The 23,972-nt window shown below is 52.2% G+C and overlaps 1 long non-coding RNA gene across 11 annotated transcripts in view; it reads left to right on the top strand.

Moving 5' to 3' along the window:
• Positions 1-23,972, top strand: part of LOC146802528 (uncharacterized) — a 153,586-nt gene that overhangs the window by 39,944 nt on the left and 89,670 nt on the right. The window lies entirely within an intron of this gene.

Genomic DNA, 23,972 nt, shown 5'->3' with positions numbered 1-23,972 from the left:
CCCCAAGCCTGGGGCGCCTGCAAGACCCATAATAGCAAAACTACTGAATTATAGAGACAGAGACACAGCCCTGCGAGTGGCGAGGGAAAAGGGGAAGCTGCACTATGAAGGGATGGATATCTCCATCTATCCCGACTTCACGGCGAAGGTCCAGGAGGAGCGCAGGCAGTTCGCACCCTACAAAAAACAACTCCGCGACTTGGGCCTGGACTATGCCATGTTATACCCGGCGAGGCTCCGAATCAACAGGCAGGGGCACTCGCACTTCTTCACGGACCCGAGGGAGCTGCAGAGATCTCTGAAGGAGTGGTCGAAGGAGCAACGGCGTGGGCTGCAGGACGGCGTGGATGCCCGGGCGGAGGCCTCCGGCCTGGGGGAGCAGGACTAGGTCACTGGCAGTGGTCGCTTGATACGCTCTGTCTCCTGGCGGGGGGTCGTTGCCCCGTCGTGGAGGCTGCCGCTTCCCTGGCGGTGCTGCAGCGGCTGGAACATTGTTGTTGTGCAGGAGACGACGACCGCCCCGGAGGACTCTGGCGCTGTGGCTGGGTGAGAACTTTCTGATGTGCTGGGGGGGGCCCGGGTGTTGCGGCCCTAGACTTGGAGGGGAGGCGGGGGCTGGTCCTCTTTCATGGTTTGGTCAAGGGCAGGATAGCCCTGCGGCCTTAATAACCGCGGGACTCTGGTTTGTGTGGCGCCTGGAGCTCGCCGCGCGGGCCGGTCTACGAGACAAATGGGCTATGGCCTAGATGACTTAATGGGGGAGTTTGGAGGGTGCCCTGCAAGCTTAAATAGGTGGGGTGGCTCGCCGCTGATGGGAGTGTTGGGGTCCCCCCTAGAACGAATGGTGGGGAGGCGATAATAGCTCGAGCTGCACTGAGACTGGGGGCTTAGAAGTGGGGGCAAGGCCATATGGTGGACTGTTGAGAGTTTAAGGTAGCTGTTCATCGGAGGCCCCTGCCCCAGCGCTGATAGCTTTCATGGCCCTTCTGGGGGCTGGTTCGGGGATGGTTTTGTATGTTTGTTGTGGGGTAGGGAGGGGGGTGGGACTGGGGATCTGTCTGGCCAGGTTGGGGGTGGTCGGCTGTGGGTGGAGGGCTGGGAAGTTAGGGGGACGTTCTGCCGTTGGGAACTGTGATCCGCACTGTCTGTTGAGTGGCAAGTTTCTTGTCTTACTGTTGTATGGCTGTTTCAGACTGTCTGGAACCGAGTGGTGGGCGGGGACTCCCATCTGGCCGGTGCGCAGCGGTGGTTGCTGTATGTTTCTGCTGGGATGACTGGAATAGGAGAACGGATGGGTGACATTGGCGGGGAGGCCATTAGAGCGCTGACGTGGAATGTCCGGGGGTTGAACGATTATCGCAAACTCAGGAAAGTTTTAAATTATCTCCACCGGCATCACATTGACCTGGCACTACTTCAGGAGACTCACCTCCCTCTTACAAGTAAACTATTAGCGGCGAAGGGGCTAGTGGGCACCAGCGCGGCGGCAGGCTTTACATCACATTCCAGAGGGGTGGTTACTTGGGTAAACCCACGATCGAACTTGCGGTTGACGTCGCTGACCTCTGACCCGGACGGGCGTTACTTAATAGCGAGGTGCGCTGGTAAGGGCCATGACCTGATTGTAGTCAATGTGTACGGCCCCAATTACGACTCCCCTGAGTTCTATGATGCACTGGCGACACAATGTAGGCTGCACGTGCACACTGGCATGGTATGGGGTGGTGACTTTAACTTCACATTCAATCCGGATTTAGACCGCTCCTCGGGGCCAACCCGCCGCCCGGCGACCGCCGCCCTACATATGCAGGCAGAATTAATCAGGCTAGACATGCTAGACGTCTGGCGGCATCGCCACCCGGGTAAAGGGGGCTTCACGCATTCCTCGGCATTCCACGACGTGCATACCAGAATAGACTATTGGCTGGTGTCGCGGTCACTGCTTGCGTGTGTTAAGGACTGCGAGGTTTTGCCGCGCACATTGTCGGACCACTCCCCTCTTCTACTGGTACTGGCTACCCCGCACTGACGAGTACCGCCGTTCACGTGGCGGCTGCCGCCTTACTCACTGTTGGATGACGTGTTCCGGGGGGAACTTGCGGACGAAATAGACTCGTTCTTTGAGGTAAACTCAGGCTCAGTCCAGAGTTTCCAAACGGTGTGGGATGCGTCACGTTGTAAATGGGGCGCAACATGGCGCAGGGTTTACGCCGCCGCTGCGTCACAAAAGTGACGCAATGGCGGCGTAAAATTGGCGCAAGTCCGATATAAATCTGCCCCATCATATTCAATATGTGGTTAAAGAGCAATGGATTTAACCTACAAAATATCACACATTGCTCTATACCCGCCGGCGCGTGAATACACTCAGGAACGTAATGCAAAAGATACAGCAATACAAAGTAAGAGCAGCACACTAGATTATTCAAAGAATAAGCATTACTTTAAGATAACGTTGTACTACATGGAAAATAAAAAATATGAGGCAACTCGATACTACAGAGACTTGTTACACGATGATGTCAATGTTTTGAACTTCAGTGCAGGGAAACAGACATCCATTCAGAAAGACACATCTGCACAAAAAATCCACCAAACATAGCAAAAAGTGTATATTAATGTGAGGTCAACATAGCACACTAGATTAACAACATAGGCATTTATTCACTTAATTAGCAATGGCTTATGAGGAGATGCATGATTATATTAGGAACAGTAAAGCTTTTGGCAACTGGATATAAGAAAGACATTTTACAAAACTGCGCCCATTGTTTTGAACCAGAATGTAATACGTATCGTCATTGTACTGTAAGGTACCATCCATCATGAAATATAATAGTGTAACATTCCATGAGTTAGCATGTGAGTGTTGAGATATGCTTCTAACAAACCTACCGAGATCGGTGTTAGGAGGAAAGTGGGGATTAGTCACAAAGCCAGCTACTAGTATATAGATTTATGCTATAATAGGGAGTACTACCTGTAAACATTTGTACATTTCATAGTGCATTCTTAAATAGAGTTTGGTAATTAGGAATATCACTTATGCTATAATCTTAGGGGCAGATTTATAAGCGCCTTGCGCCTCTTTTACACCGCCGTTGCGTCAGTTTTGTGATGCAGCGGCAGCGCAAAACCAGCGCCAGGCTGCGGGGTATTTACAACGTGATGCATCTGGGAGATGCGTCACGTTGTAAAGCCCTGCGCCAGAAGTAGGCGTTCCTGCGCAGGGGGGGGCGTTCCGTCACAGGAACGCCTCCTAAAAGTGGCTGAGTGAAATCTACAAGATTTCACTCCGTCGCTTTTGAGCCCATGCTGCGTCAAAACCCTGCGCCTGCTTGAAGCAGGCGTAAGGATTGACGCAGCATTGTAACAATAGGGCACCCCAGAGCCTTGCTGGAGCTGCGTCACGCTTGCGACGCAACTCCAGCAATGCGCCGCCTTTACGGCACAGATGCGTCACGCATCTTCCCGTTTTTGCCCCATGGTGCGCCGCATTGTAAATGCGGCGCATCCATGGTGGCGGAGCCGTGACGCACAATAACTGGCGCATCCCTGCTGATATGCAGGGATGCGCCAGTTATTGTAAATCTGCCCCTTAGTGTGCTGGTACCCACCAGTATAGTGATTAAAAATACAAATTAACAGTACTGAGATGTAACCCAAAAATCGCACATTGCACATTATTTCATAGTTTTACGTTCTTACTCTTCTTTATTGGATTACGTGGTGGGTACAGCAAACTCACAATACAGCCAACACGTGTTTCACGCACATTGCACTTATTCAGGGCTTAAGAAAAATACTTTAGTCTCTCTGTATATCTATTCCATGTAATACTCAGGTATGTCTTCTGGCCTTGAGATATGACAATCTTCCTTAAAAATTATGTATCTAATAAGGGGAAATGATCACTTCTTCCTTCTATTGGGATCATAGAAATGTAATATTTAGAATCTCCATAGCCCTCATAATATTGTATCCAGTCAACTGGTTCCAGATGTAATACCACAGCAAGCATCTGAATTAGTTGCCCCTTCTTGGTCATTCAAACCTCATGATACGGGATCTGTGTTTTTCATCAATAACGTCCTTCCTCCTTCACAATTTTGTGTGATATGATGACTTAACCATCATACAGAAGAAATCCATCATCTACTAAACCACAACAATCATGTAACACCTGAACTTCCAACTCCACAGCGACAACAAAACTACCATCAAAGGCACCCTCCTCATACAGAAGCCAAGGACCACGAACTGGCCTCATCGACATCTTCACAGAATTCATCACCCTGCTCGCCATCAAATATGAACACTACATCTTCCTGGGAGATCTCAACTTCCACCTGGATGACCCCACAGACAACAGACCAACCGACATCCTGGAACATATGGACAACATCGGCCTCACACAGCTGATCTGAGACCCCACGCACAGAGCAGGATCCACCCTTGACCCCATCTCCACATCCAACAAAAGAGTCAGATACAGCCACATGCTTCATCATTGGGCTTGCTTCAATACACCCCTGTGCAGACCAACACCTTGTGTGGAGCAAAGGAAGGGGAAGAGAATACAAACAAAAACGAATTGTTAGACCTGACAATTCTTGGCGTGGTTACCCCTGACTTTTTGCCTCTTCCTCCTCTATTAGTGATGCTGTGATGGATTTCGTTTTGCTGGTGTAGATGCTTTGGACACTTTGCCACTGCTGATCAGTGTCGAATTGCCAGTGCTCTCTGTATAGAGTGTTATGGTAATTGGTTGTCCATAATTGGCATGTTTGTCTTTCTAGTAAAGTCCCTAGTAAAGTGCACTATGTGTGCCAGGGCTGGTAACGCAAATGTTACTAGTGGGCCTGCAGCACTAATTGCGCCACCCACACAAATAGCCCTAAAAAGAGATCTCAGGCCTGCCACTGAAGTGCCTGCGCATAGTTTGTTAACTGCCTTGTTGTCCTGACAAGTGCACCCAGTTGCCAGGCCTACCCTTCCCTTTTTATGCACATCTGACACCCCTATAGTAGGCCCAAGGTACCCCCCTGGCCATCTTGCCCAGAAGACAGAACGGGGAAGGCTGTTTCACATGTTTTCAGCATATCTTCCCATAGGCATAGGATAGAGGGATGGAGTTTAATGTGCCTGAACTCAGAATTTAATAACACATCTTTTTGTGAAGATGTTTTTTAAATTGTGTGTTTAGAAACCACACTTTTAGAAGTGGCTGGTTTCTTGTCCTGACCATCCTGTGTGCCTCTGCCTGGTAGTGTATTGACTGTCTGGATTTGGATGTGACAGGGTCTGGGGAGGTGTTCTGACACCAGGGAGGAGTAGGTGATACAGCAACAGGCTGGCCTGCATTTGGTGTGGTGGGAGGAGTAGGCCCTTTGATGTGAAGAGGGCTGTGCTGCTGCCACAAAAGAACGGCTCCACCTCCTGCGAAGTGTCTGAGGCCCAGACCCCCACTATCAAAGAAAGAAGGTGTGCACTGGCAGGAAGACACCAAGAACTGGTTTGGACCTGGCTCAGAGCACCCTGAACACAAAGACTTCAAAGGCATTTAGGGGTATAAATGTGAGAGCTGAAACCCCTGAACTCAAGACTGAATTCAAGCCTGAAAAAGGATTGAAACTACTTTGTGATCTAGAGGAACCTCTGCCAAAGAAGATCAGCTGAAGAGACTGAAGAGAAGGACTGCCCTTGCTGTGTGTTGTGGGGCTGGCCTGCAGTTTGCTGATTTGACTAAGGAGAAGACAAAGGGACTTTGCTCTGTGCTGTGTCCCCCTACTTAAAAGGACTTTGCTGTGTGCTGTGTTCTGAAGTTACTTGTCTTCAAGGGCCCGAGAGGAGCGGGGGGCGGAGCTAGCCGGCGGCTATGGCGGACGAGTAAACGCGGAGCTCCCGCTCTAAGCCCCTAAATATCCGACCACAGGATCCTGAGCAGCGGCACTGAACAGAGAGCTGGCGAGGGGGTTCCCTCCGGCACTGGGCTGCGTCACCCCGGAGACCCGGCGACAGCGAGCGAGGCCCGGAGAGCCGATAACGGCGGGCGCTGTGCGAAGGAGCGGACTGGGCCGTGATCCCCGGGCTGTCCTGTGGCTCTCCCCGTCGTGCGTCACGCGACGTGCGGCCGACTTGCAGGGGGAGGACCCGACCGTCCTGGTCCGACTGCCGGGAGCCCGGGAGACGGCGGAGTGGCGGAGACAGGCGCACCGGACACACGAACTGAGGGTTGCGGACCCGCAGAGGGTACGGAGAGGCAGTTGTGGTGTCTCCCCCCCCCTCCCCTCCCCCCCCGGCTGGATCGTTGCCTGGGCCCCCTGGCGGAAGCGGCTGCCCACGCCGCGTGGAACCCTAGTCACCCCTGGAGCTTGGACCCGGAGACTCCCCCGAGACACCTTTGCTTCGGACGGCGGGGGAGACAGGCGTGCTGGTGAGGATCGCCCCCGCCCTCTGGCTGCCCTGGGGAGCGGCGCTGGCCGAGGGGCACCCTCGAGACGGGAGGCGGCAGGGAAGTGCGCTGGTGCCGCACCCGGGTGCCCGGGAGCCGCGGGCACTGGCGGACTGCCCGGGTGTTGGCGCGCTCCCCCCCCCCCCTGCACCATAGGCGCTGGCCCAGGCTCGCGGAGTCTACGGAGCGATTGCTGTTCTCCCTTGTTCAGATCTGTGTTTTGTTGCGGCGGCGCCCACCTTCGCTACCCTCTGCTTGACGGGAGCCCGACGTCTGTGCCGTGGACGGTCCGGTGAGCGACGGCGGCGGCCCGGAGGACTAGACTGCGTGCCCTGTGCTGTGGCCTGGCTGTGTGTGCTGGAGGGGCCACTGGGGCTGTCGTGCGGAGGGGAGCGGTCTGCTGCCGCGGCCCTTTGGGGAGTAGCCTTCGTGAATAGCAGTCACCAGCCGCTGCCCCTGGGGCGCCCTCCCTGTCCTGGATAGCGACGGAACACGTGGAGGAGCGTGGAATAACTGACTCGGGCAGGGAACTCCCCACTCTCACTCGGGCCTGAGGTGGCGACCGGACACTGGGAGTGGCGCAGGCTGCTCTACGACTCTGCGACCAGTCTGGTGGCTGTGACCGGGGAGAGACCAGAGAGTGGAACTGTGACACGGGGTGGTCGGCGCCCCAGACATCTGCGAGGCGTGGTGGGGGTGACCTGCAGCGCGGCCCCCCTAGGATCAGGACTTTGTCCCGGAGAAGCGGACGCGCGCCGGCCGCTGACCCTCAGCGTCGCCATGGGCAAAAGCGATAAGTCCCAGCCCAAACTGTCTTTTGACCCCCGTAAGCCGAAGGGGCCCGACGAAGCACCGCCGGCGCGGCCTCCAGATGGAGCGGCCGCGGAGAGCTCTATGTGCGCCGACATCAAGGCAATGCTGGCGGCAATGGAAAAAGGGCTGCAGGGCAGTCTGACCGCGATAGACACCAAGCTTGATGCGCTCACATACCGCATGGACCGCATGTCGGAACGAGTGGATAAGAATGCTGAGCGGCTGGATGCGTCCGAACAGAGAATAACACAGGTGGAGGAGGCACAGACGGAATGGGACTCGGATCGCAGGCAATTCAGTAAACTGCTGCAGGTCATTCAGGACAAGTCCGAAGATTTGGAGGCCCGTTCGAGGAGGTCGAACGTCCGCATCACCGGTGTGGCGGAATCGACGCACACCGGGCGAATGGAACTCTTCGTTGAAAAATTGCTGCGGGCACTGCTGGGAGAGGACGTGTTCTCCCCAATGTTTGTTGTTGAGAGAGCCCATCGTTCGTTGGGCCCTCGCCCCAAGCCTGGGGCGCCTGCAAGACCCATAATAGCAAAACTACTGAATTATAGAGACAGAGACACAGCCCTGCGAGTGGCGAGGGAAAAGGGGAAGCTGCACTATGAAGGGATGGATATCTCCATCTATCCCGACTTCACGGCGAAGGTCCAGGAGGAGCGCAGGCAGTTCGCACCCTACAAAAAACAACTCCGCGACTTGGGCCTGGACTATGCCATGTTATACCCGGCGAGGCTCCGAATCAACAGGCAGGGGCACTCGCACTTCTTCACGGACCCGAGGGAGCTGCAGAGATCTCTGAAGGAGTGGTCGAAGGAGCAACGGCGTGGGCTGCAGGACGGCGTGGATGCCCGGGCGGAGGCCTCCGGCCTGGGGGAGCAGGACTAGGTCACTGGCAGTGGTCGCTTGATACGCTCTGTCTCCTGGCGGGGGGTCGTTGCCCCGTCGTGGAGGCTGCCGCTTCCCTGGCGGTGCTGCAGCGGCTGGAACATTGTTGTTGTGCAGGAGACGACGACCGCCCCGGAGGACTCTGGCGCTGTGGCTGGGTGAGAACTTTCTGATGTGCTGGGGGGGGCCCGGGTGTTGCGGCCCTAGACTTGGAGGGGAGGCGGGGGCTGGTCCTCTTTCATGGTTTGGTCAAGGGCAGGATAGCCCTGCGGCCTTAATAACCGCGGGACTCTGGTTTGTGTGGCGCCTGGAGCTCGCCGCGCGGGCCGGTCTACGAGACAAATGGGCTATGGCCTAGATGACTTAATGGGGGAGTTTGGAGGGTGCCCTGCAAGCTTAAATAGGTGGGGTGGCTCGCCGCTGATGGGAGTGTTGGGGTCCCCCCTAGAACGAATGGTGGGGAGGCGATAATAGCTCGAGCTGCACTGAGACTGGGGGCTTAGAAGTGGGGGCAAGGCCATATGGTGGACTGTTGAGAGTTTAAGGTAGCTGTTCATCGGAGGCCCCTGCCCCAGCGCTGATAGCTTTCATGGCCCTTCTGGGGGCTGGTTCGGGGATGGTTTTGTATGTTTGTTGTGGGGTAGGGAGGGGGGTGGGACTGGGGATCTGTCTGGCCAGGTTGGGGGTGGTCGGCTGTGGGTGGAGGGCTGGGAAGTTAGGGGGACGTTCTGCCGTTGGGAACTGTGATCCGCACTGTCTGTTGAGTGGCAAGTTTCTTGTCTTACTGTTGTATGGCTGTTTCAGACTGTCTGGAACCGAGTGGTGGGCGGGGACTCCCATCTGGCCGGTGCGCAGCGGTGGTTGCTGTATGTTTCTGCTGGGATGACTGGAATAGGAGAACGGATGGGTGACATTGGCGGGGAGGCCATTAGAGCGCTGACGTGGAATGTCCGGGGGTTGAACGATTATCGCAAACTCAGGAAAGTTTTAAATTATCTCCACCGGCATCACATTGACCTGGCACTACTTCAGGAGACTCACCTCCCTCTTACAAGTAAACTATTAGCGGCGAAGGGGCTAGTGGGCACCAGCGCGGCGGCAGGCTTTACATCACATTCCAGAGGGGTGGTTACTTGGGTAAACCCACGATCGAACTTGCGGTTGACGTCGCTGACCTCTGACCCGGACGGGCGTTACTTAATAGCGAGGTGCGCTGGTAAGGGCCATGACCTGATTGTAGTCAATGTGTACGGCCCCAATTACGACTCCCCTGAGTTCTATGATGCACTGGCGACACAATGTAGGCTGCACGTGCACACTGGCATGGTATGGGGTGGTGACTTTAACTTCACATTCAATCCGGATTTAGACCGCTCCTCGGGGCCAACCCGCCGCCCGGCGACCGCCGCCCTACATATGCAGGCAGAATTAATCAGGCTAGACATGCTAGACGTCTGGCGGAATCGCCACCCGGGTAAAGGGGGCTTCACGCATTCCTCGGCATTCCACGACGTGCATACCAGAATAGACTATTGGCTGGTGTCGCGGTCACTGCTTGCGTGTGTTAAGGACTGCGAGGTTTTGCCGCGCACATTGTCGGACCACTCCCCTCTTCTACTGGTACTGGCTACCCCGCACTGACGAGTACCGCCGTTCACGTGGCGGCTGCCGCCTTACTCACTGTTGGATGACGTGTTCCGGGGGGAACTTGCGGACGAAATAGACTCGTTCTTTGAGGTAAACTCAGGCTCAGTCCAGAGTTTCCAAACGGTGTGGGATTCGTTCAAGGCTTATATCTGCGGTGTTGCAATGACTAAGCATTCGGGCGTGCTTAAATCCATCCGGCGGCGGCTTGGGGCCCTGGAGATGCAGATTGCTCAGCTGGAGGTGAATCAGGGGACTTCTGCGGACCCCGAGGTGGCTATGAGGCTGCAGAACCTGGTCTCTGAGTTCAACAGTGAAGCGGACCGAGAGGTGCAACATGTGGGGAAGTACGCCACGGCTCGCACTTACGGGGAGGGTGAGCGCCCGGGATCCTTACTTGCGGGGATACTCCGTAACTCTAGGCTACCCCTAGTCATTGACGAGCTCGTCACTACTTCGGGCGATGTGATTACTGACGAGACGGGGATCATAGAAGAATTCAGGGCCTATTATGCTGGACTGTATAAATCTCAGTCCTCTCACATGGAAGAGGAGATAGACGACTACCTCAGTTACATTAAAATGCCGTTTTTGTCCAACTTGCGGCGGGAATTCCTGGCGCTGCCCATACAAAAGGATGAGATCCTGGAGGCTTTGGGAGGTATGAGGGCGGGCACTTCCCCGGGAGCGGACGGGCTGACGGTGGCCTTTTATAAGGCCTTCCAGGACCAGCTCCTCCCGCACCTTATGGCTCTTTTTGACGACATATGTCTTGAAGGCTGTATGCCTGACACGATGCGAGAGGCCCTGCTTGTTACAATTTTAAAACCCGGGAAGCCTTCCAACCTGTGCGGCTCCTATAGGCCTCTCTCCCTGATAAATGTCGATGACAAGATATATGCAAAGGTGCTGGCCACGCGTTTGGCGCTTCTGGTGCCGGAGCTCGTGGCGCCGGAGCAGGCAGGCTTTGTTCCATTCAGGAATCTCACGTACAATATCCGCACGGTCCTTGGAGTCATGCAGCATGTGCACCCAGAGAGTAAGGCCTTAGCGCTCTTCCTGGATATGGAGAAAGCGTTTGACTCAGTGGAATGGCCGTTTATGGTGCGGGTGCTGAGGATGCTTGGGCTGGGAGAGCCTTTTTTGCAGATGCTTGGTGCATTGTATTTTAGGCCCGTTGCCCGGCTGCGCCTCGGAGACCGAGTCACGGAGCCGTTTGCAATCACTAGGGGGACCAGGCAGGATTGCCCTCTTTCCCCACTTCTCTACGCGCTGGTGGCGGAACCTTTAGCGTGCGCAATAAGAGAATACCATAGATTTGAGGGTATCAACTTTCCCTCCTATAAGATTGGTATTTCTACCTACGCGGACGATACGCTGCTGTACATCCGAGACCCGGAGGAGAATCTCGCTTCTATCTTGCGGGAGGTGGTCCGGTTTGGGGCGCTGTCGGGCCTCAGGGTCAACTGGAGCAAATCGCTGGCATTTCCGTTGACCCCGGCTACATTGCCATTCCCTATGGAATACCCTTTGCAGTGGACAACGGACTCAATCCGCTACCTGGGAATTCGGCTGCATAGGGATCCGGAGGTCTTGCTGAGGGAAAACTATGAGGTAGCTTATTCCAAACTTGTAGACGAGGTGGAAGAGTGGAACAGGCTCCCTTTGTCACTGATGGGCAGAATTGCCATCATGAAAATGATTATCCTACCGAGATTTCTGTTCCTCTTTAACAACATCCCTATAGTGCTCCCCAGGTCTTTCTTTGCACAGCTGACTCAGACCCTGACCCGACTGGCCTGGGGTGGTAAACAACCTAGAGTCCAGTGGAAAGTGCTGACGCTGCCATACGAGATGGGGGGGCTTGGAGCTCCGGACCTAGAGAGCTACTACAGAGTGGCGCAGGCGTCCCATTTGCATACGTGGATACACGCCGAACCAGACGTTCCGCATGTGTTGCTGGAGCGCTTGTTTGCGGATCCGCTCCCACTCCCGGCGACGGTCTTTCTACCCGTGGATCGTAGGGTGGGTCTGTTGGACTCGCTCAGAACTACTAACCATGCGTGGCACGCGATTATGAGAAGGCAAGACCGTGACCTCTTATACTCTCCGTTGATGCGGGTGGAGTGGGCAGTTTGGCTCCCCCCTCTGCGGGAAGCAGGGGTGAAACGGGCGCTGGGTGATTTGGGAATAGTTAGGATGGCGGACCTGTTTCAGGACGGAGTGGCCAAGACGCTAGAGAGTGTTGTCTCGACTCAGCCGGGGATCACGTTACTCCAGCGCTTTCAATTCCACAGGGTTCGGGGCGCGTTGCTGTCTCTATTGGGGCCGTCTGTGATGAATACAAGCCCCAGCTAGGCCCGCAAGAGACAAGGGTTCGCTCTTCTGTAACGAAATCTATAAGGAAGTTGGCACGGAAACTGCAAAGTACAAAAACAACGTTTATTAACCCTTAAGGGTGGTCCTACAATCCACACAACACCCTTCAGTATTGCAAGGAGTAGCACACAGAACTTGCGTACACAGTCCCCTTTTATACACAACAGAGGGGCTCATGAGTGGGTGGATACCACATGAAGTCGAAGAACATTACCATTTAGGGTCATTCTCGATACTGAATCAATACATGGGCGGAGCTAACACACTCCTTAAGCCCGTGAAAACACATGGTCAAGCAAAGCTAATTATAACAGATGTGGTCAAGTCTGGGCATGCGCCAGATGGACAAGAGGGCTATTTATAAACTGTTGCTAGGCAGATTACAAGAGCAACTAACACAGAGGTCGGACTCTCCTCGTGGTGAACACATGGCAGCATGTCAATACAAAATGGAGTCCGGACTTCGGCCAACATAAGGAGGAAAACACGATGCAAGGGGAAGCATTAATGTTTTCAGTAAATGCTTAATCACATTCTGCTTTAATTTACAACAGACGACCCTTTCAGCATTTACTGAAGACATCCGGTTTCCAAGAATAATCATCGTATATGTCAATTATCATCATTCCTTTAACCTCTTTAGCTAGACCCTTCTGGCGGGCAACATCGGCAATAGCTTTCTTATCTGGAATGCAAAATGAAATGCATACGGAACAGCACAATGGTCCACAGTGAATACACATACAAAAAAGGAACAGAATTGCTACAATAATACAGAGACCAGTTAGAACCTTCCAACCCCAGGCAGTAACCAACGCCCAAAACCATCCAGAAAAGGACCAAGTGCCGTTTTCTGTGTGGATTTCAGCTGCTATTTTGTGCAGTTTATTAATGGCATTATAAACGGATGGCGTATGATCAGGGATGAACACACAGCAGCTACTTCCAATAATTTTACAGGCTCCTCCTCGATCAGCTAGCATCACATCCAATACCATACGATTCTGTAATGCAACAATCCTGGTTATCTGTAATTCTTCCGTAAGATTTCCAAGAGCAGCAGCAGTCTGATTAGTCACAGTTTCTACCACTCTCGTTAATCTCCGGATCTTCCTACTATTCAAAGCAGCTCCAACAAAGAAAAACAGTCCTAAGTTGAAATCAATATACTGTTGCAAACTGGTATCAGTTTGATCCACATCATCAATCGATAAAGTACGTTTATATCTATTTACGGTCACATTATTCAACAACTTCAAATCCTTATGATATGACGCGGGTGCTAGAAATACAGGAGGTAATAGGAATGATACATAGCATACCCCAGACCACCCAGCCGGCAAACGGTAATAACCTTTATTTCCACATACGAAATAGGTATTATGGGATGCTAGGAAGGTGCTGTTGTTCAGCCCATCGATGTTTAATACGGTTATACAATCACTGACACCAACAGGGATGAAACCCACACTCTGGACACACCGGTCCGCTTGGGCTTGGGCCACTTGGATCACAAATTTTTCCTTCCCCACAGTGTCTCTGGTATTCGTGAAGATATAGGGAATGGATTCATTGTCCGGTCGGTACTCTTCCCATTCCCAAATTGTTCCATTTGCTTGTGGATATCCATTTCTGTCCTGATGACATTCTTTATTAAGTCTGAAAAGCAATCGTCCCACTGTCGGTTTCCGAGTAGCAAACAACAAAGTGTACCATGCTCTACAAGAGCCATTATGAGAGAAAGGAAGTGGTATGAATGGCGTACCTCCTTTCTTCTGATGGGCTGGCATCATCCCACATATCCAACAGTTCGTAGCGTTCGTAGCAACGTGGGTGTGATGCAGCATCTGAATGAAAGTGTTATTCAAATAGGATTGTCGATGCTTCAACTCTTGGTATGGCAATGTATAAAAGTAGTGCTCCGCAGGCACTGGAGTCGTCAACACAAGTGTCTCTCGGGCAGGAGTTGCCTCCTCCACAAACCATGTGGTTATACCAACGATAGCTACTGTTAGCATGAACCCCAACGCACAAAAAATTTTCTTCTTCTCCATGTCAAAGGAAACAATACCCTGATGTCTTCCTGAAACTAAAAAGTCTGTCAGAACTCTTCCCCTTGGGCAGCGGTTGATTTCTTCACCAGCGGGCCAAGACGGGTGTCGCTACACTAATGCAGGGCTGATCCCCCCCCCTTGCCTCATCGGCTCTCCGTTTCACTAACCCAAGGGCCGTTCTGACAGTATGTCCCGGTACTGGAAACCTCACTTCCTTGGTCGCAGATGATATCGCCTTCCTCCAGAAGTCGTGTGGTCCGAAAAGAGCTCCTCAGTGTCGTTTGGCCCCGCAGCACAGCCTGTCTCTGCTGCTAGGACTTCTCGTTGATCGGTCAGCACGGCAGACTCCACCAATCCGGGCGGTACCTTTCGACAGTGCAAGGAATGGATCCAATTCTTCCTGTTCGAGACTCGCACTGCCGTCCTCGTTGCAAGAAGGACTTGCTCAGGTCCGACCCATCTCGGCTCCAAACTGTTCGATCTGTCGAAAACCTTTATCATCACATGATCTCCGGGCCGGAGACCATGTCCTTCACCAGTAGACCGATCAGGGAGCGCCTCTCGGACCTGTTGATGAATAGAAACCAAGTTATCCGTTAACTGTGCCAGATAATCACTCATCATCACACAAGGTACATCATACACAGCCTTAGGTCTTGGTGGACCCCAAATATTCATTGGGCGTCCAAATACAATCTCATAGGGTGTAAGGCCGGTTCGAGAGTGTGGCACCGACCTAATTGACAATAACGCCAGTGGCAAGGCGTCCGGCCAGGTCAAAGATGTTGAAGCTTGGATTTTGGCGATCTTAAGCTTCAGCGTACCATTATACTTCTCGACTAGTCCTGCAGACTGAGGGTGGAACACGGCGTGGAACTTCTGGGTGATGCCTAGGCCCTTCAAGACATACTTTATAACATCCGCTACAAAGTGAGGGCCATTATCACTCCACAGAAGTCTACAGACGCCGTATCGAGGGAAAAACTCTTTTAGCAGTAGCTTCGCCGTGGTCATTGCAGTATTGTCTTTCGTAGGGTACGCCTCAACCCATTTACTGAAGGCGCAAACCACTACTAGAACATACTTCAAATTGTTACAGCGTTCAAGCTGGATGTAATCCATCTGCAGAACCTCAAAGGGTGCAGTGGGCGTCGCAAATCCTCCTGCTGGGGTTCGCGTGCCTTTCCCTGGGTTATACTTCAGACAGATCATACAGGTCTGCACCACCCTCTTTGCCGTACTAGCAATCTCTGGATGCTCCCAGACTTGGGTAAGCAATTTCACAATTGCGGAAGCTCCAACATGTGCTAGCCCATGTGCCATCTGGACCATAGGTTGTACAAAAGCCGTGGGTAACTTCCATCTATCCATCTGTTTATTTCTCCAACAACCCTCGTCATCCAACTCTCCCTCGCTAGCCCATTGCTCCCGCTCTTTATCAGAAGCGGTCCTTTGTATTTCTCGCACTTCTTCCTTTGCATCACGCCATCTCTCCACCTGTGATTTCACTACATACATGGAAGTAGTACCGGGCTGCATCGCAGTCTCCCGTGCCACTCGGTCTGCTAACGCATTCCCTTCTCCAACTTTATCAACTACTTTCCTATGCGCACTACACTTAACAATGGCAATTTTCTTCGGGTATGTCAATGCAGTTAGAAGATTGTGGACTAACTCCCCATGCATTATCTGTACCCCATGTGACGTTAGAAACCCTCTCTCCTTCCAGAGTAGGCCGAAATCGTGCGCTACTCCGAAGGCATAGCGGCTATCTGTGTAAACATTCACACACAATCCTGTACTGAGCTCACACGCTCGTGTTAACGCTATCAGTTCCGCTGCTTGAGCTGATTTCTGTGGTATGCGTGCTGTCTCCACTATCGTCCGCAACGTGGTAATTGCATACGCTGCTGAAGCCGTACCATCTGTTAGCTTCAGACATGATCCATCTACCCACAATTCTCCATCTACCTCTGAAAAGGGCGTATCCTGGAGATCAATACGACCCTTTGTTTGTTCCTCAGTCACAAGAATACAATCATGCGCTTTCTGTGCCTCAGGCTGTGTCTCGGGGTATGGCAACAATGTGGCCGGGTTTAACGTTACGCACCTTTTCAGCGTAATATGAGGAGCCAAAAGCGTCAGCTCATATCCCGTTAAACGGGCACTGGTCAAATGCTGCGTCTTTGTTTGATTAAGCAGGGCATCCACAGCATGGGGAACTAACACCAACAATTTATGGGACAACACAATTCCTTCACTTTGGCGTATTGACACAGCTGTCGCCGCTACCGAGCGAAAACACCCTGGTAATGCTCGGGCGACAGGATCAAGCACAGCCGAAAAGTATGCACAAGGGCGCTGCTTGTCGCCGTGCATCTGTACTAAGACTGACAATGCACATCCATCTTTCTCATGCACATACAACGAAAAGGGTTTTGTATAATCAGGGGTCCCTAACACTGGTGCTGAACAAAGGGCCTGTCGCAATTGCTGAAAAGCAGCGTCACACTCATCTGACCAGGGGATCGGGATGGGCGTGTCTTTTGTCAAGAGAGCTAGTAATGGCTTAGCTATGTGTGAAAACCCCAATATCCACTGTCTACAAAAGGAAACAAGACCCAAAAATGCACGCACATCCTTCTGCGTGGATGGCCTTGGTGTGTCCAAAATTACTTGGATACGATCTGGTGTGAGTGCACGCCCCTCCTTAGACAAAAGGTGACCCAAATAAGTCACCTTTGGTCTACAGAATTGCAATTTCTTCCTAGAGACCTTGTGATTGTGGGAGGCTAAAAAGGAAAGTAAGGCTATCGTGCTTTTCTCGCACAACTCCAGGGTGTCAGCCGCCAACAGGATGTCATCGACATATTGAATGAGGGCGACCCCCTCGAGTAAGGCAAAGGAATCCAACTGTCGCTTCAAAGCCTGACTATAGATACTAGGGCTTTCTGTATAGCCTTGGGGAATTCTACAAAAACGATAAGATCTATTGTTTAATGTAAACCCAAAAAGAAATCGGCTATCAGGGTGAATGGGAATAGAAAAGAAGGCATTTTTCAAATCAATCACTGAGAAAACGGTCGCCGTAGGCGGGACCAAGGTAAGCAACGTCGTGATATCGGAAACCACCGGGTACTGAGGTATCACGATCTTGTTTACCTCCCTCAAATCAATTATGAACCGATAGACCTTTGCATCCGTGTCCTTTTTCAGAATAGGGAGAATCGGACTGTTACAGATATTATAGGGAACTTCTTCCACTACTCCTACTGCGATCAAATCCTGCACAATCTGTATGAGAGCTTCCTCGCCCTCCTGGGAAATACGATACTGTGGGAGGCGTGGTAGCACCGCCCCCTCCTGGACACTAATGTGGACCGGAGGAATCACCATTTGTCCGACATCTGTGTCCGAAGTCGCCCATAAAGCTCGGGGGAGGGTAGCCAACAACGCATCCTCTGATATCGTACACATCCGCCCAGACCGGGGGTAGTTGTCATTCAAGATCACCCTCACACCCTCAGGGGAGCAGCGGATTGTAGCCCTAAAGTACTTTAACATATCAAGGCCCATAATGTTATCCGGTGTATACGGAGCAAGCAGAAACGGACAAGGCGCAGAAAAACAATCAACTTTAAATGCAAGGGGCTGTGAAAGAGGGCTTCGGGAGAGTGTACCGTCAAACCCTACCGATGTAACCATTGAGCCGGATGGGGGAGCCCCCGGAACCAAGTACCTAGACAATGCACTACGTGTCGCTCCTGTATCCACGAGGAACTGATCAGTAGAACCTAAAACCTCAGCCGATACATAAGGACCCGTCTGATCGACCGGCACCTCAACTGATTCAGACCCCCATCCAACGCATTCCTATGCATGCTGAGGATCATGATATCCCGAGTGATCGATGTCCGATACATGATACTGATGCTGGCGATCGAAAACGTTTGAGCTATCTCGGTGCTGTCCAGCAGTATCGAAACGGACATTATCGTTAGAATTCCCTCTAAAGTTCGAGAAGCCCCCTCTACCTCTCTGGCCACCCGGAGTGTGCCCCTGCCGCGAAGCACGCAATGCTGGGCACTCCCTGGCCCAATGGCCCAACTGCTTACAGTACGCACATTGGTTCTTATTCAAATCAAATCGGCCCGAAGGGGGACCATAAGATCCACCCCTTCCCCTATTATTATTACCCCGGCGGGGCGGGCCATATACTTGTGCTAACATCACTTTGGTTTTAAGATCTTTCGATTTCTTCTCCTCCTGGCCCTTCGCCTCGTGCTCCTGACGCTCATAATACTGAGCAATGGTCAGAAGGGCCGTCGGTGTCGCGGAGGACCAAGAACTCTCACTCGCTTTTAACCGGGCCGCAACTGCCGGCAGCAGATTGGCCACATATTTGTCCGCGAAAAGGTGGCGGCCTGTGTCGTCGGTAAGCGACTGGCCACTAAAGTCATGGAACGTTTCTTCGAAGCGCGTGAAGAAATCTGCAACTGACTCATCAACTTTCTGCTTACATGCCGCTAACATATTCCAGTCAATCTTTTTAGGGGGGATTATTGTTTTCAATTTAGCCACAATAGCAGCAGGGAGATCTAGAATATTCTGGGGTGGTTTCTGTGCAGGCTTCCGTTCCCTATCCTCATCCTCAAGGTCAGACCACCGGGCCTTGAAGGCAACCGCATCATCTACCTTCCGAACAGAGCGCCACGTATCCGGCGGTAGGATAAGGCCAAAGAATAGGTCTATATCCGCTAAGGTCATAATGCAAGAATTCAAGGCCCCCTCGACTTCTTCATAGAAGGCCGCTGGATTCTTGCGGGGGTCGGGCAGCGCATTTTTTAATGCCATAACATCGGCCCTATGCCATGGAGTATAAACCCAATTATATACAAAATATCCCCTTGCATCGGCGGAGTTAACATCCGAGCTAGTCCCTGCTCCCTTAGGAGGAACATACAAAGGTGCCGCCTCTCGCATCGGTTTAGCATGCACTACATTATCCTTATCTGACTGGGAGGTGGATGGGTGGCCCCCTGCCGCAACTGAATCCGACCGCTTCTCCTCCTCCGCTCGTTGGCGTGCTTTCTCTCGAAGGGCCAGCACCTCGTCCCGCAAGGCGAACAGCCGCCGAGCCGCCTCAGGAGCCTTAGAGGGAGAAAAAGCACCGTTACGTATTGCTCTGGCATCCGAAGACACTTCGTCAGGCTCAAAAACATGAGAATATTTTCGGAAAGCATTAATCACTTCGTCCGCGAAATGACCCAGAAAATACACTTTATCTCTCTCCTGCCATAGCCCCCAAATTTGAAATAATTCCTCCATGGATACCTTGCCTTTGAGCGCACGGAAGGAAATTTGCCGAAGCTCAGCCATTTGCTCGGCCGGCAGCATGGACCGTGTGTCTACCTTACCCGAAGCCGGGTCAGAATCTTGCGGCCGCGGAGCGGATGCGCCAACATAAGGGGGCGGAGAGCGATCTAGCAAATAAAAATCATCATCAGGATTATTAAGGACAGGATAAAGCGGCTGGCGAACAACATATTGACCCGAAACTTGTAGCCTACGCTCTTTCTCTTGTCTATCCGTCTGCTCTTTGTCCTCCCGACGCTTCGCTTCCTGCGCTCGCACATGATCATTCTTCCGTTGCTCTTTATCAAACAGCGCTTTCTCACGCTTCTCTCGCTCACGCACTTCCTTCACCCATAATCGCACACACTCAAACATATCCTGACGAGCACGTCGCTTACACATACACTGCTCCACATACTCAATCTTACGTATATCAAACGATCCATACAAAGGCCATCGCAACTCAGGATCCTTCCTAGTATATTTCCTCCATAACGTGCTGTACATTATGGAAGAAAGACCATGCTTCACATACATATCTCTATTAGGAGTCCCTTCTGGGGGAGCTGGAGCAGATTCCTCGAGGTTCAACCGGTTACCCAAACAGCAGCACCACTTACGGAGTGCGCTAAAAGCAGGCATGCTAGGAATAATGCAAAATATGCAGTATTATCAAGAAAAATGGCACTTAATCGTTGCGCCGTTCCAAGTTTACACAGCTCCGGAGAAATTTCTCCACATTACCTGCCTATATGTGTTGCAACGCATATATTTTTCACAAAGACAAATTCAAAATATGACTAGTCACCATCAATCAAACTCAAATAGCCAGACCAGGCTTCAAAACTCGGAGCAAGTACCGTACAACGGTTCTTACCAATCAAGAGTCCAGGTTCCAACTGCCAAGCTCCACAATCGCCCAAACGGCTCTCACGGCAGGACCGACAGAAGAGGTCTCAGTCGATGACCGGCGCCACCCAGATGGTCAGCTCGGAAGGGAAGGAAGAAAAACCTCGGGATGCCAGGGCTAAGACGCCGCTGGCAGTGATCACGTCCCCGGCCAAACTCCTCACCTTCGTCGCGACCAGTCCTTCGAGCATCCGAGTCGCCGATGAGCCCCACGTGACGGGCGCCAATTGATGAATACAAGCCCCAGCTAGGCCCGCAAGAGACAAGGGTTCGCTCTTCTGTAACGAAATCTATAAGGAAGTTGGCACGGAAACTGCAAAGTACAAAAACAACGTTTATTAACCCTTAAGGGTGGTCCTACAATCCACACAACACCCTTCAGTATTGCAAGGAGTAGCACACAGAACTTGCGTACACAGTCCCCTTTTATACACAACAGAGGGGCTCATGAGTGGGTGGATACCACATGAAGTCGAAAAACATTACCATTTAGGGTCATTCTCGATACTGAATCAATACATGGGCGGAGCTAACACACTCCTTAAGCCCGTGAAAACACATGGTCAAGCAAAGCTAATTATAACAGATGTGGTCAAGTCTGGGCATGCGCCAGATGGACAAGAGGGCTATTTATAAACTGTTGCTAGGCAGATTACAAGAGCAACTAACACAGAGGTCGGACTCTCCTCGTGGTGAACACATGGCAGCATGTCAATACAAAATGGAGTCCGGACTTCGGCCAACATAAGGAGGAAAACACGATGCAAGGGGAAGCATTAATGTTTTCAGTAAATGCTTAATCACATTCTGCTTTAATTTACAACATCTGGGGAGGAACCCCCCGAAATCCCGGAGCTTTCCTACGTCATTAAAACTGCGGCGCCGTCCAAAATGGTCTCGATCCTCAAAAAACTTGGTGACCAGCAAAGGGAGCACCAGTGTTCTGCAGCGCGGCGAGCCTGGCAGACGGATCTTGAATTGGACATTTCGGATGTGATGTGGAAGTACTGCTGCTCTAGTACTAAAAAGGTCTCCTTGAATGGTCGACACCGATTAATACACTTTAAGTTTTTGCAGCTGGTCTACTACACCCCTGAAAGACTGCATAGGTACGGGTTGCGCCCCACGGCGGAGTGCGAGCGCTGCCATGTCCCCGTGGCTGACTTCCTACACATGGCCTGGCTTTGCTCAGGTGTTGCCCGGTTTTGGACGGCGGTGTTCCGGGAGTTGAGCCAGATCTTGGAAAAAGAGATCCCCCCTGATCCGGCCCTGGCGTTGCTGGGCTACTCCAGGCCTCTTCCGCGGGCGCTGAGGCGACTGACGGACATGGCGTTATTGATCGCGCGACGAGTCGTAGCGGCCTGCTGGATGAGAGGGCCACTACCTACTAAGAAACGATGGGTTAGAGATATGCTGTATTGCAGCACGCAGGCGGAAACGTATAGCGAACTGTTACCCCCTAGGAGTCGCCCCAAGAACTTCTGGGCGCTGTATAGAACATACCTGACTGCCGGAGACCCTGAGGAGGTCGGTCAGGGGGAGACACAACCTGAAGCCCCAGGGGCGTGCAGTGGGGCGGTGGGGGGCGCGACACAAGAATAGGACTCTATTGTGGTGTGATGAGCTATGATATCAGTGAATCGTCTGGGATGGCGGCTGGTTTGCGGGAGGGGGGTCGGGGTGTCCTCCGACTGCGGCGTGCGCTTCTTAGCAGTGTGATTGCGAGACGGGAACGAGGACTGCAGGGTTGGAATGGCCTGGAAGCGAGGGGCGCAGTGTCTGGTCGGAGTTCGGCGCCTGGGTTTGCGACAGCGTGTACAAGTAGAAACACTGAAGGAGGAGACAGTGGCATGGTGGCGGACGGGGAGGGGGGTTGGGCGTTGACATATGGTTTACGAAACCTTAGGGCTTGACCAGACTAGCGACAGGTTGGTCATGCGGGCAGGTCAGACTACTGTGCAGGCTGGGGGCGAATACGTATTTCACGCATTGGTAGTGATTCGGTCTGGACTGCTTGATGTAGTATTGCAATGCCGCCGGTCCTCTGGGATGTCGGCTAAATGGCTGTGTGAGAGATACTGGACCGGTTCAGAAGAGCTCGCTGGAGCAACCCATTGTAATAGGAGCCTACGGCAGTCTGATATGTCTATTTACTATATCTCAATAAAGGTTTTTCAAAAAAAAAAAAAAAAAAAAGGGCCCGAGAGGAGCAGGCTCCCTGTTGTGGAAACTCAGGAACATCAAAGTTTCCAAGTGTGTCTCAGCAACACTGTGTGCATGTGCTTTTTGCAGCCTGAGACCTTAGTGAGAATTGCCCTGTGACCGTGTGCCCCGGAGCAGTCTTGCGCTCTGCTTCGATCGACAGCGTGACCAGAAGTGCTGTGATCATTATCGCCATTGGCCCGGACGCCAACCCAAGGGGGAGCCGTGAGAAATCACCGCAGACGGCCCAAGCCTGCCTTTGCCAGGGTGAGACCTGTGAACCCTCACCATCATGGGTCCGAGGTCCTTTGCCCAAGATCAATGGAATCACGTCGGGAGGCCGTCGCATGGTAGCCCGACTTTCACTGCAAGGAGCAGCCGCCGCCAACTCGAAGCCGCTCAGTGTGACACCCAAGCTGCAAGGAGAGGAGAGAGAGACTGCACCCCCCAGGTAACACTCAGCAAGCGTTGGTGTGTCGCCACCTGGGGAGGAGTGCGTGCTACGAGAGACCGCTCTCGACCTTTCCCATCCTTTGCAGTGTGAGCCTCTGCTCAAGTCAGCATCGCGGCCCGTATTTGCCGAGGAGTGGCAGTACCGGGGTCAGATTGCGGAGCTGCACTTTGTTTCCTTCATAACAGTATTGGGGGCATATTTTGGCAGTCGTTGACCGTGAGTCAGCCAAAAGAGGCATAGAGACCTTCACTAGCACCGCAATCGGTGCCAAATTGCTTTTATGATCCGTATTCGTACTTGCACAACGAACTGCATTATTACTTGCTTTTACGATCCACATTAGTACTTGCATTACGAACTGCATTATTACTTGTTTTTACAATTCGTATTAGTACTTGCATTACGGACTGCATTATTACTTGCTTTACAAACCGCATTAGTACTTGCATTAAGGACTGTCTTATTTCTACATTACGAACTACATTACGAACTGCATAGCATTGCATTAGGACTGCATTAGATCATCGTGATCTGATCATTAATACCGCAAAAACCTGCAAGTGATTGTTGGCCTAATAACCGGCCCAGTGAAATTTTACGAACACACATATGCTGGATATTTTTATCGCTTGGTCTCATTGTATTTCTTCTTGATAAAGATACCGCTATTTACCTAAATCAGTGTGGTGTCCATTTGGGGTGTTATCACTGTGTTACTGGGAGTGTGGTTGCAAATACTTTACACATTGCCTTGGAGATAAGCCTGGCTGCTCGTGCCAAGCTACCGGAGGGTGAGCAGGGGTTATCTAAGAGT

The sequence above is a fragment of the Triturus cristatus genome, chromosome 8 (assembly GCF_964204655.1).
Source record: "Triturus cristatus chromosome 8, aTriCri1.1, whole genome shotgun sequence".
Taxonomy (NCBI): Eukaryota; Metazoa; Chordata; class Amphibia; order Caudata; family Salamandridae; genus Triturus; species Triturus cristatus.
This window is presented reverse-complemented; position numbering and strand designations above follow the sequence as displayed.